This window comes from Bos indicus x Bos taurus, chromosome 27 (genome assembly GCF_003369695.1).
Source record: "Bos indicus x Bos taurus breed Angus x Brahman F1 hybrid chromosome 27, Bos_hybrid_MaternalHap_v2.0, whole genome shotgun sequence".
NCBI lineage: Eukaryota > Metazoa > Chordata > Mammalia > Artiodactyla > Bovidae > Bos > Bos indicus x Bos taurus.
Genome location: NC_040102.1, coordinates 24606617 through 24625553, shown reverse-complemented (window position 1 = coordinate 24625553; position 18937 = coordinate 24606617).

Below are 18937 nucleotides of genomic sequence, written 5' to 3'. Positions count from 1 at the left end.
ACAAGAGGTACCAATTACTGAACACCTAGAATGTTTTCATTCAGCATGTGATTTAATCTTCACAACAACCCTCAGGAGTAGGTTACATCATCTTCTTTGCAGATGATAAAGTAAGACCCAAAAGGTAAAGTCAATTTCCCAAAGTCACTAGCTGTTCCAAGAGCCAGTAAGAAAGACTTGGGATGATCTTCTAGCTCTAGGGCCTGTCTTCTTTCCATTATGCCATAATGGCTTTTAACCTTCAAATTATCTCTGGGTTCTTCCTACCACTCACCTCCCCTTTTCAAATACCCTCATACCCTGCCCAACACCCTCATAATGCATATACACACCAGCCAGAAGGAAATAACACCTTAAAAAAAAAAAAAAAAACAGGAAAGATCTTCTGAACCTTAATGTTTGGTTGAGTCTTTAAATTCAGCAAAGCACTTCAGGATTTCCTGTCTCGGAATGGACTGCTGCTGTTAAACATTAAGGAAGGGCCAGTCTTGTATGAGATGAAATACCTAGTAATCCCCACAGCAATGAACCCCAGCAGGAACGTACATTGTAAAACAGACCAAATAATGAGAAACACATTTCTGTTCCTGCCAAGCACAAAGAGAGAGGAGAAAAGAAGATGTGGTCTTTATTCTGAGCAGTTGGGTTGCTGGAAAGGCATCGTCTGTCAAAACACCGGACAGAAAGAATGAGCAAAGGCAAGTTCCCCTTGTGGTCAGAGCTACCAGGTAGGGTAGATGGTTGAAGGGGTTTTGCTTCATCAAAGAGGTTCACAGACAGAAGTCTAAGAGATGCAGTACATACAGCAACTGCAGGGGGAGAAATTGCTAGGCAAACTATCAAGTCTTAAGTCCTGCAGAGAGGGCTCTGGGCTGTTGCCCAAGGGAGGGTGAGATCCCCCGCTGTTGGAGACTCTGCCAGACGCCTGGATTCCTTACAAAAGAGTCTACAGTGACCCTCAGTGTCCATAATGTAACAGGCTATTGTTGCTGGAATTGGAGCTTATTATCTCAGTTAATTTTTCCATTTTCCTCAATGCTTTGTTTGCTATTTGTAAAATTCTTCAGCAAAACTTTTAGATCGCTAATGACTGCTATTGTGATGGTGATTATTAAACAATTAATTTATAATAATTATTAATAACTGTGGAAGCTAGCAGATAGGTGTGTGGGGTACCTAAGTTCTTTGAAGGTTTTTTTTTTTTTCTGTATTTGAATAATAAGTAACATTTAAAGTGCATTAACACTCTCTCTTAAAAATCAGAACTACCTCTCTTTTTGAAAAAATATTTGTGAAGTCTCTTATTATATGGGTGCTGTGCCTTCTCACTTGGTATTCTCATATCTGTACCCGGGGGCTTCACAGATGGCTCAGTGGTAAAAAGCCCGCCTGCCAATGCCGGAAATGTAAGAGACACGAGTTTGATCCCCGGATGGGGAAGATTTGCTGGAGGACGGCGTGGCATCCCACTCCAGTATTCTTGCCTGGAGAATCTCATGGACAGAGGAGCCACGTGTGTTATAGGCCATGGGGTCACAAAGAGTCGGACATGACTGAGTGACTGAGCACACAGAGCGCTATTTGTAATCCTACACTCATCCACTGTTTTCTGGTGGATTAGGCTGTCTAGAATACTTGAGGACTTATGTTCTGTTTCCTTAGATGTGTATTTTGCTCTCTTGAACAGACGTGATGCTTTCCTGACCCCTGGTAAGAAGTTAATCTAGATTAGTTCTCTGAAGGACTGGTACCAGGAAACATGTAACAGCTACTCTGCACCCATCAGCTTCTCCATGAAGGACTTCAAAGAACAGATGAGATCAGGCCTCGTCAGAACTGGCAGGATATTATCACAGCATTTCCGTTGTTACCCATGGGCGCCTTGCTGTGAGGAGGCCAACCAGAAAAGCCATAAAAGGTTTTTCCCAGTCACCACAAGGCTGTAGAAAGTTTTAAGTTCTAGATGAGCCATCTCTATCATTTACCTGACCCAGAGCATGAGCACCTGCTCTGACGATACATGATCGCCCAAGTTGAAACTAAACTCGTGTGGAATAAATAAAACTTCTAAACCAAAATGAAGAAGTAAATGACACTATCAACTGTGAAAAACGGGAGAAATTCTGTGAAATCATAAACAACATCTCGTAAGCTTTTTAACTGGCCCATGTGCTAGTTATGCGTGCATATGTGGCTATAATTATTGCCAAAAAAACATAGAAATACATGAGAAATCAAATTTGAAAGGCAATGCCACAATGTATGTTTGCACAGCTATGCCACAAATGTATGTAGTGCACACCAAGTTCAACGTATCAGCAGGCTTGGTTCCTTCTATGCTGTGATGGGGGCTGGGGACTCTTCCATGCTTCTCTCCAGCTTCTGGTGATTTGCTGGCTTTTCTTTTTCTTTTTTTTTACATTCTTTGGCTTGTAGATTCATTACCGTAATCTCTTCCTTCATGTTCACATAATGTTTTATCTCTGTGTGCCTGTCTCCAAATACCTCCTTTTTATGAGAACACCAGTCATACCGGATTAAGGGCTCACTCTACTCCAGGATGAGCTCATCTTAACTAATTCCATCTGAACAACCCTATTCTATCCACATCCTGAGGTACTAGAGGCTAGGACTTCAACATATGATTTTTAGGGGACACAATTCAACGTATAACAGAGACTGATGTGTGCATACATGTGTGTATGTATAATATTTTTTGAAGGGAGATAAGCATAGTGAAGGCCAGTTTGGCCTGCCCTGGACCCTGATTGGGTGATGGAGTTTTTCTTGAAGTCTTCCTACAGCATTACTGTGCATTTAAGCCACCCAGGCTGTGCTATTTTTGTTACAGTGGCCCTAGCAATTGAATACAAAGTACGTCTATAAATATATATTATATATCTCACCAGGAATCAAGAATTCAAATTAGGAGGAAGTAAAACTTTGAACTAATTCTAGATCACTGCCCATAGCCCTGCTTCCTCAAGGTTGCTGGCACTATCCACTTACAACCTTCATGTTTATCCAAATAAAGTGGTAAGTGAGTGAAGGACTGAAGGGAGAAACATTGTTCATTTGATGCCACGTGATCTTCAGTTGAGCCTCCTATCTGTTTGTCCATGGCAAGAGGAAACTGGAGTAACTAACATCAGTATCTATTTGACCAATTAACCAGTCTGTGGATATAAATAGGATATTTGTTTGTTGTAGCCCAGACTCAAGTGAACCTGACAACTGGTGTAGACAAGAAGATTCTAAAGAGAATGAGAAGTCAATGCCCTTCCAACTCCTCTCCCATAAGGGTTCTCACAAGACCATGGGAATCTCATGGTGAAAACACATACACACATTCCAATATAAGTGGGAAAAACTCTTTCCAACATCAGAAATGAACACTTTTGTTACTAGGTCTTTTTAGGAATATCCAGAAACGTCTGTCTCTTTAAAATGTGTGTGTGTGTATTCTGAAATACTGTTGCACTGGACTGTCAAATGTACGTTTATCATTTTGGGGAACTTGGAGAGTTTGTTCCTAAGTGCTGTCATATACAAACCAGACAAATATTTTCCCCTGGGATTATTTTGAAAAATCTCATAACATTAGACCTTGACCTAAGAACCAGTGTCAAATTTGTTTTCCCTGATGGATTCATTTCTAGAAAGGCAAAGTTCATACTGCAGCATTTGGCACTCACATGCAAAATAAGAGGAAGTTTTTTACTTGAGTACAAGACCAGCAAATAATAACAAGAATTTTCTAGTGTGTGTTGATTTGGAGGAATGATGGAGAAGGGCTGGGGAAGAGATAGATTTTCTGTGTTTTCTAGAACAAAAGCATATTGGCCTACAGCGTTGTTTTAAACTTACACATGACAGGAATAGGGGAACATATCTGTAAATATCATGGGCTTCCCAGGTGGCGCAGTGGTAAAGAATCCACCGGCCAATGCAGGAGATGCAGGAGACAGGAAGACTCCCTGGAGTAGGAAATGGCAACCCACTCCAGTATTCTTGCCTGGAAAATCCCATGGACAGAGGAGCCAGGTGGGCTACATCCATGGGGTCGCAAAGAGTCAGACACAACTGAGTGCGCGCGCGCACACACACACACACACACACATGTAAATATAAAAACCCTTGCTTTAAAAAAAAATTTATTATTTTAAGAAGACCGTTTGTGCTCTTTGTTGAATTCGAGCTTGAATGCAATTTTTAGCTTCATAAATACAGAGTATAAGAAAGCAATAGGACACATTATTAAAAAAAATTAGAAAACACAAAATAAAAATTACTCTTAATTTCATCACCCAGAAAGAGTTTGGAATATTTCCTTTCTATGTTACCCTTACCTCATTCCTCTCAAACTGCAATTATACTGAAAAGTTAGTTTTCTTATCTGTGTCTTTCTTCCACTCATTGTTGCTTTGGAATCATTTTCCTTTTTTTTTTTTAATTTATTTTTTAGTGAAGGATAATTGCTTTACAGGATTTTGTTGTTTTCTGTCAAACCTCAACATGATTCGGCCATAGGTATACATATATCCCCTCCCTTTTGAACCTCCCTCCCATCTTCCTCCCCATCCCACCCCTCTAGATTGATACAGAGCCCCGTTTGAGTTTCCTGAGCCATACAGCAAATTCCTGTTGGCTATCTATTTTACATATGGTAATTTAAGTTTCCATGTTACTCTTTCCATACATCTCACCCTCGCCTCCCCTCTCCCCATGTCCATAAGTCTGTTCTCTATGTCTGTTTCTCCATTGCTGCCCTGTAAATAAATTATTCAGTACCATTTTTCTAGATTCTGTATTTGTGCATTAGAATATGATATTTATCTTTCTCTTTCTGACTCACTTCACTCTGTGTAATAGGCTCTAGATTCATCCACCTCATTAGAACTGACTCAAATGTGTTCCTTTTTATGACAGAGTAACATTCCATTGTGTATATGTACCACAACTTTATCCATTCATCTGTCAATGGACATCTAGGTTGCTTCCATATTCTAGCTATTGTAAATAGCACTGCAATGAACAATGGGATACATGTGTCTCTTTCAATTTTGGTTTCCTCAGGGTATATGCCTAGGAGTAGGATTGCTGGGTCATATGGTGGTTTTATTCCTAGTTTTTTAAGGAATCTCCATACTGTCTTCCATAGTGATTGTATCAATTTACATTCTCACCAAAAGTGCAAGAGTGTTCCCTGTTCTCCACACCCTTTCCAGAATTTATTGTTTGTAGACTTTCTGATGAGGGCCATTCTGACTGGTCTGAGGTGATAGCTCATTGTAGTTTTGATTTGCATTTGTCTAATAATGAGTGATATTGAACATCTTTTCGTGTGTTTGTTAGCATATGTATGCCTTCTTTGGAGAAATGTCTGTTTAGGTCTTTTTCCCACTTTTTGATTGGGTTGTTTGTTTTTCTGGTATTGAGTTGCATGAGCTGCTTGTATATTTTGGAGATTAATCCTTTGTCAGTTGTTTCATTTGCTATTATTTTCTCCCATTCTGAGGGTTTTATTTTCACTTTGCTTATAGTTTCCTTTGCTGTGCAAAAGCTTTTAAGTTTAATCAGGTCCCACTTGTTTACTTTTGTTTTTATTTCCATTACTCTAAAGGTGGGTAAAAGGGGATCTTGCTTTGATTTATATCATTGCGTGTTCTGCCTATGTTTTCCTCTAAGAGTTTTATAGTTTCTGGTCTTATAGTTAGGTCTTTAATCCATTTTGAGATTATCTTTGTGTATGGCATTAGGAAGTGTTCTGATTTCATTCTTTTACATGTAGCTGTCCAGTTTTTCCAGCACCATTTACTGAAGAGTCTGTCTTTGCCCCATTGTATATTCTTGCCTCCTTTGTCAAAAATAAGGTACCTGTAGGTGTATGGGTTTATTTCTGAGCTTTCTATCTTGTTCCATTGGTCTATATTTCTGTTTTTGTGCCAGTACCATACTGTCTTGATGACTATAGCTTTGTAGTATAATCTGAAGTCAGGAAGCTTGATTCCTCTAGCTCCATTCTTCTTTCTCAAGACTGCCAAGGTTATTTGGGGTCTTTTGTGTTTCCAAATGAATTTTGAAATATTTTTGTTATAGTTCTGAAAAATGCCATTGGTAATTTGATAGGGATCACATTGAATCTGTAGATTGCATTTTGTAGTATAGTCATTTTCACAATATTGATTCTTCCTACCCAGGAGCATGGAATATCTCTCCATCTGTTTATGTCATCTTTGATTTCTTTCATTAGTGTCTTATAATTTTCTGTGTACAGTTCTTTCATCTCCTTAGGTAAGTTTATTTCTAGATATTTAATTCTTTTTGTTGCAATGGTGAATGGGATTGATTCTTTAATTGCTCTTTCTGGTTTTTCATTGTTAGTATATAGAAATGCAAGTGATTTCTGTGTATTTATTTTGTATCCTGAAACTTTGCTAAATTCACTGATTAGCTCTAGTAATTTTCTGATACTATCTTTAGGGTTTTCTATGTACAGTATCATGTCATCTGAAAACAATGAGAGCTTTACTTCTTCTTTTTTTGATCTGGATTCCTTTTATTTCTTTTTCTTCTGTGATTGCTGTAGCTAGGACTTCCAGAACTATGTTGGACAATAGTGGTGAAAGTGGACATTCTGGTTTTGTTCCTGATCTTCGGGGGAAATGCTTTCAGTTTTTCACCATTGAGAATAATGTTTGCTGTAGGTTTATCATATATGGCCTTTACTATATTGAGGTAAATTCCTTCTATGCCCATTTTTTGAAGAGTTTTAATCATAAATAAGTGTTGAATTTTGTCAAAGGCTTTTCTGCATCTATAGAGATGATCATATGGTTTTTATCTTTCGATTTGTTAATATGGTGTATCACATTGATTGATTTGCATATATTGAAGAATCCTTGCATTCCTGAAATAAACCCAACTTGATCATGGTGTATGAGCTTTTTGAAGTGTTGCTGAATTCTGTTTGCTAAAATTTTGTTGAGGATTTTTGCATCTATGTTCATCAGTGATATTGGCCTGTAGTTTTCTTTTTTTGTGTTGTCTTTGTCTGGTTTTGTATCAGGGTGATGGTGGCCTTGTAGAATGAATTTAGAAGTGTTCCTTCATCTGCAATTTTTTGAAAGAGTTTTAGAAGGATAGGCATTAGCTCTTCTCTAAATGTTTGCTAGAATTCTCCTGTGAAGCCATCTGGTCCTGGGTTTTTGGTTTTTTGGGAGATTTTTTTATCACAGCTTCAACTTCATTGCTTGTGATTGGGTTGTTCATAATTTCTGTTTCTTCCTGGTTCAGTCTTGGAAGATTAAACTTTTCTAAGAATCTGTCCATTTCTTCCAGGTTATTTATTTTATTGCCATATAGTTGTTTGTAATAGTCTCCTATAAGCTAAGCTAAGTCACTTCAGTCGTGTCTGACTCTGTGCAACCCCATAGACGGCAGCCCACTAGGCTCTGCTGTCCCTGGGATTCACCAGGCAAGAATACTGGAGTGGGTTGCCATTTCCTTCTCCAATGCATGAAAGAGAAAAGTGAAAGTGAAGTCGCTCAGTCGCATCCGACTCTTAGCACCCCGTGGACTGCAGCCTACCAGGCTACTCTGTCCATGGATTTTCCAGGCAAGAGTACTCCTATAATCCTTTGTATTTCTGCATTGTCTGTTGTAAACTCTTTTTCTTTCTAATTTTGTTGATTTGATTCTTCTCTCTTTTTTTCTCGATGAGTCTGGCTAAGGGTTTGTCAATTTTGTTTATCTTCTCAAATAACCAACTTTTAGTTTTGTTAATCTTTACTATTGTTTCTTTCATTTTTCCCCCATTTATTTCTGCTTTGATCTTTATGCAGCAAAAGTTCTAAAGAGGGAAGTTTATAGCAATACAATCCTACCTCAAGAAACAAGAAAAACATCGAATAGACAACCTAAGTTTACACCTAAACCAACTGGAAAAAGAAGAAGAAGAAAAAAAACAAAATTAGTAGGAAAGAAATCATAAAAATCATAAAGAAATTGAAAAAACCCTTGGTTTTGATGGCTTCCCTTGTGGCTCAGCTGGTAAAGAGTCTGCCTTCAATGTGGGAGACCTGGGTTCGATCCCTGGGTTGGGAAGATCCCTTGGAGAAGGGAAAGGCTACCCACTCAAGTATTCTGGCATGGAGAATTCCATGGACTGTATAGTCCATAGGGTCGCAAAGAGTCAGGCACAACTGAGCAAGTTTCACTCACTCACTCACTCATAGGTTTTGAGTTGTCGTGTTCTCATAGTCATTTGTTTCTAGCAAATTTTTTTATTCCCCTTTTGATTTCTTCAGTAACCTACTGGTTATTTAGAAATGTGTTGTTTAATCTTGATGTGTTTGTGTTTCTTACAGGTTTTTTCTTGTAATTGATATCTAATTTCATAGCGTTGTGGTTGAAGAGGTGTGATATGATTTCAATTTTCTTAAATTTACTGAGGTTTGACTTGTGACCCAAGATGTGATCTATCCTGGAGCATTTCCATGTGCACTTGAAAAGAAGGTGTATTTTGCATTTGGATGCAATGTCCTGAAGATATCAATGAGATCCATCTCATCTAATGTATCATTTCAGACTTGTGTTTCCTTTTTAATTTTCTGTTTTGATTATCTCTCCATTGGTGTGAGTGGGGTGTTAAAGTCTCCTACCATTATTGTGTTACTGTCAATTTCTCCTTTTATATCTGTTAGTGTTTGTCTTATGTATTGAGGTGCTCCTATGTTGGGTGCATAGTTATTTACAATCATTATGTCTTCCGCTTAGATTGATCCTTGATTATTATGTAGTGTCCTTCCTTATCTCTTGTAATCTTCTTTATTTAAGGTTTATTTTGTCTGATATGAGGATTGCTACTCCACCTTTCTTTTGCTTTCCATTTGCACGGAATATATTTTTCCATCCTCTCACTTTCAGTCTCTATCTGTCTTAAGGTCTGAAGTGGGTTTCTTGTAGACAGCATACATATGGGTCTTGTTTTTGTATCTATTCAGCCAGTTTGTGTCTTTTGGTCAGAGCATTTAATCCATTTACATTTAAAGTAATTATTGGTATATATCCCTAAGAAAGGCAATGCCAAAGAATGCTCAAACTACCGCACAATTGCACTCATCTCACACACTAGCAAAGTAATGCTCAAGATTCTCCAAACCAGGCTTCAATAATACATGAACTATGAACCATATTGTTCAAGCTGGTTTTAAAAAGGCAGAGGAACCAGAGATCAAATTGCCAACATCTGCTGGATCATGGAAAAAGCAAGAGAGTTCCAGAAAAACATTCATTTCTGCTTTATTGACTATGCCAAAGCCTTTGACTGTGTGGATCACAATAAACTGTGGAAAATTCTGGAAGAGATGGGAATACCAGACCACCTGACCTGCCTCTTGAGAAACCTGTATGCAGGTCAGAAAGCAATAGTTAGAACTGGACATGGAACAACAGACTGGTTCCAAGTAGGAAAAGGAGTACGTCAAAGCTGTATATTGTCACCCTGCTTATTTAACTTCTATGCAGAGTACATCATGAGAAACGCTGGACTGGAAGAAGCACAAGCTGGAATAAAGATTGCCGGGAGAAACATCAATAACCTCAGATATGCAGATGACACTCCAAGGCTCAGGGCTTGATGTATGGTCAGAAACGAAGATTCCACAAATAGTTTGTTATGGCATTAAGTGAGATTAAAACAAATATCCAAAAACAAGAAACCAAAGATGAACCCCAGACAAATGACAGTTACAAAATCAGGCAAATAATAATTAAAATAATAGAATATACACATATACATATACACACATGAGCAAAGTTAAAACAGTCCAACAGAAATAAAGTACAATTGATTGATCCAGAGAACAAAGGAAAGAAAAAATTATATTTACTTGTTAAGAACAAAACTAACTAAAGCACAAACTGGAAAACAAAACTAAAGAAGTGTGCCAAGTAGGGAATAAAGTAATGAAAACAAAACTAACAAATATGTTGAGAGGAAAGAAAAAAAAATAGATATGCAAAGTTAAATAGAAGTGGATAAAGAAGATTTATATACATTAAAGATTAACTGCAAGGGCAAAAAAGCAGTAGGAAAGGCAAACAAAGGAATAAATGTAGAAAAAATATAATAGGTTTAAAAAAATTAAAAGTTAAAATTATGAAAAAAAAAAAGGAAGAAGAAACAGAAAAGAATAAAAAGGAAAATTCCACAGAACTGCAAAGGCCCAATGCCAAGACAGCATGGTTTATAACAACAATAAGAAGTGTGACTGAATGTACACCCATAAGCAAAATCAAAACAGTCCAACAAAAATAAAGTACAATAGATTGACCCAGCGAACACAGGAAACCAAAAATGATGTCTACCAGAACAATACTAACTAAAGCACAAATTGGAAAACAAAACTAAAGCAAGGTGCCAATTGGGGAATAAAGCAATGAAAATAAAACTAACAAATATGTTGAGACAAAAGGAAAGAAAGAAAAGAAAGAATAGCTATGCAAAGTTAAATAGAGGTAGATAAAGAAGATTTATATATATATATTAAAGATTAACTGCAAGGGGAAAAGAACAGTAGGAAAAGCAAATAAAGGAATAAGTGTATAAAAAATAATAATAGGTTTATAAAATTTTAAAAACAAATTTAAAAAACTCCCCAGAACTGCAAAAGCCCAACATAGAGGTAGAGGTTTATAACAATAGTAAAAAATGTGACTGAGGAAAAAAGAAGAACAAAGAGCTCAAAAGCTTAATTAGACTCATAGTGCCAATAAAATTGACAACTACAACAGAACGGGGAGAAAAAAGGAAAAAAAAATTCCAAAAGAATCTACAGAACAAGTCAAAACATAAGAATAACAAATGTTTTTCTTGAGTCACTGCTTTCAGAGTCCTTTCCCTCACTGGGAGTCACAGTTCACTTCAGCTCCCTAGGATGCCCTCCAACACTGTGCTGGTCTCTGGACTTGCTGTGGGGGCAGCTCAGATTCTAATCTGCTCCTACTCCTGTGTGTTCTTGCCTCCAATGTCCACAGCTATCAGAGCTAGTGTGTTTTCTTTTGTGGGAGCTCTCACTGTCCTTTTATATATTCCATAGACACAGAGTCTGCCTAGTTGATTGTGTGGATTTAATCTGCAGCTTGTAGAGCTGGTGGGAGGGTTTTGGGTCTTCTTCCTTAGTCACACTGCCCCTGGGTTTCAACTGTGGTTTTATTTCCACCTCTGCATATCGGTCATCCACTGGGGTTTGCTCCTGAGGCTGCCCTGGAGGACTTGGATTTGCCCCAGTGAGGGCCAGGTGTGGAGGTGGTGCAGCTGCTTGGGTGGCAGGGGTTCTAGCAGCACCAGGTACTCAGGGGAGTTGGCAGGGCTAGGGCAGCAGGAAATATGCTCTAGAAGGGTATGACAACCAGTATTGGCCAATACACTCCAGTATTCTCACCTGGAGAAGACAGAGAAGCCTAGCAGGTCACAGTCCACAGGGTCGCAAAGAGTCAGACACTACCAAAGCAACCCTGCGTGAAGAGGCGCAAGACATTTTTTTTTTTTTTTTGCCTGTGGCAGCTCTGCCCCAGTGAGAGTTGAGCGTGAAGGTGGTGCAGCACTTGGCTTGCAGGGACCCTGGCAGTGCCAAGTATGCAGGGACACGGACTGCCTCCACCGCAGGAGTTATGGCCCTATTAGAATCTTTTTTTGAGCCTCTTGTAGCTGGCGATCAGAAGGCCTCTTTGGCCAGTCTTTCTCCATAGCTCTGTCTGTTCAGGCACTTAGCAGGCTTCCTTGCCTGGGGTCCTTCTCTGTTGTTCGGTGCATCAGGCACATAGAGGGGCCCCCGGCTGGGGTCCAACTCTGTAGACAGTGCGCCAGGCCTTTGCTGGGCCAGCCTCTCTATTGTTCCGCTGCCAATGCTGGCATGTCGGGGGAGAGAGGCTATGGTGATGGACCCACTCCCTATGCGTGACTCAGCAGTATCTGCCTTGCTTCCATGGCTGCCTGGCTTTCCTTCACAGGCATTTCCCACCACAATCTCCTCTTTCACATCCCCTCAATTCTTCCCTCCGCAGTCAGCAGCAGCCCTCACCCAGGGACTGCTTCACAATCCCTAAACTCCAGGTCCCAGCCACTGCATCGTCTGCGGTATGTATGGCTGCGGCAAGGGCTGTCAGATTCTCATTCCATTTAAGCTGCCACAGATGAGCTATTTCACTCTCAGCCTTAAATGTTTCTCCTCTGACTCAGACAATTGCCCTGATGTGGGGACTGGAGCCCTGCTTCAGCTCCCCCACCCGCCGAGGGCAGATCCAGTCCCACTGACACTGCTGTTTTGCCCCCTAGCTCCTTCACCCTACCGAGTTTTGCGTGGGTCTACATGTTCTTTTCTGCAGGTCAGGCACTCCTGTCCACTCTCAGCTGGTGTTCTGCATGCACTTCTGTGTCTGAAGGTGTATTGCTGATGTATCTGTGGAGAGAGATGTCCTCCACAACAACCTACTCCTCCACCTTCTTGTTCTCTCTGGAATCATTTTCTTATTTCACCCCTTTCTTTCCTAAAGCACAATCTATAACTGATCTGCAGAGGATGAGTCTGAGATGAAAGCATTCAAGCTCAGTCACTCAGTCGTGTCCCAGTCTTTGTGGCCCCATGAACTGTAGGCCATGGGATTTCCCAGGCAAGAATACTAGAATGGGTTGCCATTTTCTTCAATGAGTTGAGAGACCTCCTTCTTATTTCAGCTCTTTTGCACTATTTAAACCTTTAAACAATATGCATGTATTACTTGTGTTTCTTTTTAAATTTATTTTTAACTGCAGGATAATTGTTTTACAATATTATGTTGGTTTCTGCCATATATCAATATGAATCAGCCATGGGAACACATAAGTCCCTCCCTCTTGAACCTCCCTCCCACCTTCCATCCCATGCCACCCTCTAGGTTGTCACAGAGCAATTACTTTTCAACTTAGAAAACAAATACATCTAAAGCATCACCTTCACTGGCAGTCTGATTCCATCATATAGAAGTACTTGAACGTGTTTTGATATTTCCCATCCTTGATCATGTCTGTATTTTCTCAATATTTTACTATAATACATAAAGCTACAGTGAGTATCCTTAACATACCACTCTATATCACCAATGGGATAGTTCCTCTGGCTGGATTCCTAGAACTAGCATTATTGGACCAATGAATGAGGACTTTTAAAGGTGTTTATATTTGTGCACATTTCTTTCTAATATACGGTATCGGTATGCCCCTCCCATCAGCAAAGTACACCTGCGATCACCTCACATGTCCTCTCATTACTCCACCTTCTACCTTTTCTCTCTCTCTAAATAAAAGGAGGATGGAGCAGTTGAGTTCCTGAGTAATTGGGTCAAGCAAGTATCTTGGGTCCTTGGATTAGGTTTGCTTGCAATTGCGATTTTTATTACCCACTCTTGAGTGGACACGGACATCTATGTGTTGCACACGTACACGTGGAACAGATGGGAAAGGTGATGCAGAGTGAGACATGTGCCAACTCAAAAAAACAAAAAATGCAAGCTGTGATCTCATCTTGCTGCCAGTCACCCTTCATCTGAAAGCAGCACTCCCTCTTTTCCATCCATCAGTCATGTCAGGAGGCGTTCTCCAGGGTAACTGCAGGGACTCTGCCTTGCTGCTCATATTCACGTCCTCCTCCTCTGGAACTTATTTGCATTCCCACCAGCAAAATCCACCTGAGCCCATCTCACCACACCTCTTATTTCTTCACCCCAAAGCTAAGTGGCCTCTCCTGCCTAATCCCCTTCTTCTTCCTAGGGGTGTAAAATAAACAACAAAAACCCAAGGGATTACTTTAGTCACTGAACCTTGTCATTTTGTGCTGCCAGTGAAGACGAGGTGGGGAGAACAATAAATGATGGGGGCTCTCAGGAAGACTGAGATAAGTACTCAGAGAAGAAGGAAAAAATCAGAACTTTCCTAGGCTCTTAAAGTAGAACCAAGCATCCCCACCCAGAGCCAATGGGACCCCTGAGTTTCATTCTCACAGGGAAACACATACTCGCTGTGAATGTCACAACACCTGGGGGGCCAGCAAAGCGCCAGCAGTCCACGGAAGAGGCTTTACAACCCCCTGCCTCAGCCTTTGTCCAATGACTCTGAAGTTCTGTGGAATAAGATCCAGGCCCCATGCTGGAGGCCACGTGAGTGCTGGAAGATGAGAATCACTTCTGAGTCTCCTGGATCCATCTCACTCTCCTTCCTTATGGTTTTCAGGCAACAAAGGAACAACCAGTCAGGGAAACTTGGAGGACAAGGAAAAAAGTGAGAATGGGGTGGGAATGGTGAAGTTCGCATTAGACATTTGAGGAAACTGAGATGTGCTGATATTAAGGAACCTGCCAAATGGCATACGGTTAGGAAAGGGTTCCACTCCACGTTCTGACCCTGTGGGCCAGGAAACAATGTAGGTTTGCACTTCAGAGGAGAAGACAGCAGGAATGCTGTGAATCCCCCAAGAACCTGGTCAGGGAATGGGTTCAGTCTGTTTTGTGGAGGTGCTCAGCCACTCACATCACCGACAGAGCACCCCAGTACCCTAAGATCCACAAGGGATGATGTGAATGTGAGTGATGAGAGTCCATGAGATTACCCAGGAGGACATACCCTGACTCAGCTGGTGCAAAAAGTGTGCTCCTTTCCAATAACAGATGACAGGCAGCAAGATGAGCCCACAGCGTCCATCTGCAGAACTGGCACTGGGCCCGCTCTGCAACATCTCACCCACCACCTTCAAATGTGTGCATGGAAAACACACAGAGAGAGGTAGTCAAGGCTGATCATCCAGCAGTTACTCCAACTTCCACTTTCATCACATGTCAGGTTTCCTTTCCACACCAGCAGGGGTTTGCCGGTCCCCATTCCTGATCCCTTTCCTCTTTCACGTTCATAAAAAGGATGTTGACAGCTTTAATGGAATGGGCACAATTGAGCTAATGGGATCCAATGAGTGCAACTTCAGCAACATTCATTAGTTCAATCTTTAATAACGACTGAAGTGGGAAATTCAAAGTCATCCAAGTCACTGAATGAGAAATCTGGCCTGAATTATTCAGATAACACTTGGTTTCATTTTACTCACAGAGGCCCAAGGCACAGACCACATGCGTGGATTAATACAGTCAGAAAAGAGAAGGAGTCTCCTGAAATGGGTTCTGCTTTCTTGTGCTGTCAGACAGCCTCTTCCGGGCCTTCCCTGGCATTATAGTGGTTTAAGAGTCCATGCTGCCACTGCAAGGGACAGGGGTTTGATCCCTGGCCAGGGGAGTAAAATCCTGCACACTGCATAATACAGCTAAGGAAGAAAGGAAGAAAGCCTCTTCTGAGTCCTGGCCCCATCCTGCTGAGCTCACAGTCTCTCCCAGCCAGGAGAGCCAGTGCTCCAGCAACAGTTTCTTAAATAAACTATCAAGAGACCGCATCCCATGGAGTGAGTCAGAAGATGCGCTCTGCGTACTTGCATGAGCACCAGGCACTCTTCTCCAGTCAGACAGGAACAGGATGGCCAACTTGCCCCAGCTTGCCTGGGACTTCCGCAGTTTACTGCTGAAAGTCTCACACCCTGAGAGACCTCTCAGCCCCAGGGGCACCGAGATGCTTGGTCATCTGGGCCAGGAAATGAGGGAGGTGCAATGAGTCCTCCAGCGTCTTCCCCTTTACTGCTCTACAACAGTACAACAGTAGAGCAAGGTGTACACTTACGGGACCTGCTGCTCCCATCAGGCTGCATGGCGAGGGCATTTATGTCAACTGGGACAGAGGGCAGTGTCCAAACATATCCATTTAAATGTTGTGTTACTTCTCTGAACTGAGATGTGTGCGTGTGTGTATGCCTTGTGCCTCTGTGCCATTAACATGCACACACAAATATGTGTGAAGAAAATTTTTAAATAAAGATGAAACAAGAAAGGCATAAAAAGTATGTAAAATCCTACTATCCAGCATTCACCATTTTGAGAATTTTTATATGTGCCCTTATAGATTATAATGTAGGTATATAGATAGGTATTAAAAACAATAAGTATGTTCCAGAAAAAAAAAATGGTAATAAAAAAATGATGCTTTGAAGTTGTTCTGTCAACACTATAAGTATGTATCCACATCAACAAGTATAGTTTTACAGCCTCATTTTACATGACCACCTGTATCTGCAATATGTATACACCACAGATTACTCAATCACATTGATTATGTAGGACATTAAGGCTGCTTTCAATTTTTCTTTGTGATATACAGTACTTGTTGCTTGGTCATCGAGCACTTCCTGTTTTATTTTCTTAGAATAAATTATTGAAAGTGGAACTGGTGAGTCAAAAAGATTGCTTTGGTTTTAACTCCTCTGATGTATACTATAAACACATTTCCCAGGAAAGTTACCACACTAGCAGTGTATAAATATGGCTCTTTCCCTCTTACTTGGAAACCTAGTATTTGAAAATGTGTGGCTTATAAGAAGTTTGAGGGTTATAAGAAAGTGAGCTCAATGTCTGGTCTTTCCAGGACAGAGAGGACTCCCTCTAACTTTTATTGACTCAACATTTAGCATCATTCGAAATCATAGGTCAGGAAATTTTCTCTGTAAAGGGTCAGGTTACAAGTATTTTAAGCTTCATGGGCCATATGGCCTTAAGCCTGTCATTGTAGCACAAAAGTAGAGACAATACATAGGTGATTCTGACTGTGTTCCAATAAAACTTTATTCACGAAAACAGGTGGTGGGTGGGATTTGGTCCACATGCTGCCCTGGCTGACCCCAGATTTAAATCATCTAGAGCTTGTGAAAACACAGATTTCTGGATTCCACCAACACCCACTCCTCATTCTCCTAGGGAATCACTAGGTCTTGAGAGTAGACCCAAGCATTTGAATTCACAAGTCTTTAAGTAATCGTGTTGCTGCTGTTTGGGGGCCAAGCTCCGAGCACCTCTGCTCTCAATTTAGTTCAATTCAGTTCAGTCACTCAGTCGTGTCCAACTCTTTGTGACCCCATGAATTCCAGCACGCCAGGCCTCCCTGTCCATCACTAACTCCCAGAGTTCACCCAAATTCTTGTCCATCGAGTCGGTGATGCCATCCAGCCATCTCATCCTCTGTCATCCCCTTCTCCTCCTGCCCCCAATCCTTCCCAGCATCAGGGTCTTTTCCAATGAGTCAACTCTTCACATGAGGTGGCCAAAGTGTTGGAGTTTCAGCTTTAGCATCAGTCCTTCCAAAGAACACCCAGGACTGATCTCCTTAAGAATGGAGCAGTCCAAGGGACTCTCAAGAGTCTTCCCCAACACCACAGTTCAAAAGCATCAATTCTTCAGTGCTCAGCTTTCTTCACAGTCCAACTTTCACACCCATACATGACCACTGGAAAAACCATAGCCTTGACTAGACGGACCTTTGTTGGAAAAGTAATGTCTCTGATTTTGAATATGCTATCTAGGTTGGTCATAACTTTCCTTCCAAGGAGAAAGCATCTTTTAATTTCATGGCTGCAATCACCATCTGCAGTGATTTTGGAGCCCCCCAAAATAAAGTCTGACACTGTTTCCACTGTTTCCCCATCTATTTCCCATGAAGTGATGGGACCAGGTGCCATGATCTTCGTTTTCTGAATGTTGAGCTTTAAGCCAACTTTTTCACTCTCTACTTTCATTTTCATCAAGAGGCTTTTTAGTTCCTCTTCCCTTTCTGCCATAAGGGTGGTGTCATCTGCATGTCTGAGGTTATTGATATTTCTCCCAGCAATCTTGATTCCAGCTTGTGTTCCTTCCAGTCCAGCGTTTCTCATGATGTACTCTGCATAGAAGTTAAATAAGCATGGTGACAATATACAGCTTTGACGTACTCCTTTTCCTACTTGGAACCAGTCTGTTGTTCCACGTCCAGTTCTAACTGTTGCTTTCTGACCTGTATACAGGTTTCTCAAGAGGCAGGTCAGGTGGTCTGGTATTCCCATCTCTTCCAGAATTTTCCACAGTTTATTGTGATCCACAGTCAAAGGCTTTGGCATAGTCAATAAAGCAGAAATAGATGTTTTTCTGGAACTCTCTTGCTTTTTCCATGATCCAGCGGATGTTGGCAATTTGATCTCTGGTTCCTCTGCCTTTTCTAAAACCAGCTTGAACATCTCGAAGTTCATGGTTCACGTATTGCTGAAGCCTGGCTTGGAGAATTTTGAGCATTACTTTACTAGCGTGTGAGATGAGTGCAATTGTGCGGTAGTTTGAGCTTTCTTTGGCATTGCCTTTCTTTGGGATTGAAATGAAAATTGACGTTTTCCAGTGCTGTGGCCACTGCTGAGTTTTCCAGATTTGCTGGCATATTGAGTGCAGCACTTTCACAGCATCGTCTTCCAGGATTTGAAATAGCTCAACTGGAATTCCATCACCTCCACTAGCTTTGTTCATAGTGATGCTTTCTAAGGCCCACTTGACTTCACATTCCAAGATGTTTGGCTCTAGGTGAGTGATCACACCATCCTGATTATCTGGGTCGTGAAGATCCTTTTTGTACAGTTCTTCTGTGTATTCTTGACATCTCTTCTTAATATCTTGTGCTTCTGTTAGGTCCATACCATTTCTGTCCTTTATCGAGCCCATCTTTGCATGAAATGTTCCTTGGTATCTCTAATTTTCTTGAAGAGATCTCTAGTCTTTCCCATTGTGTTGTTTCCTCTATTTGTTTACATTGATCGCTGAGGAAGGCTTTCTTATCTCTGCTTGCTATTCTTTGGAACTCTGCTCTAGGCAGCCCCAAAAGCCTGAAGAGATCAGTACATTGTTAAACTCGCAGGAACCATCACATTTTTCTTCTAGGAGACTTAAATGCTTTGTGTGCCTCTCCTCTCTTGCCTCTTGGAAGGTTGCGTCAGTCAAGGTAGCAAGTTAAGGTCAA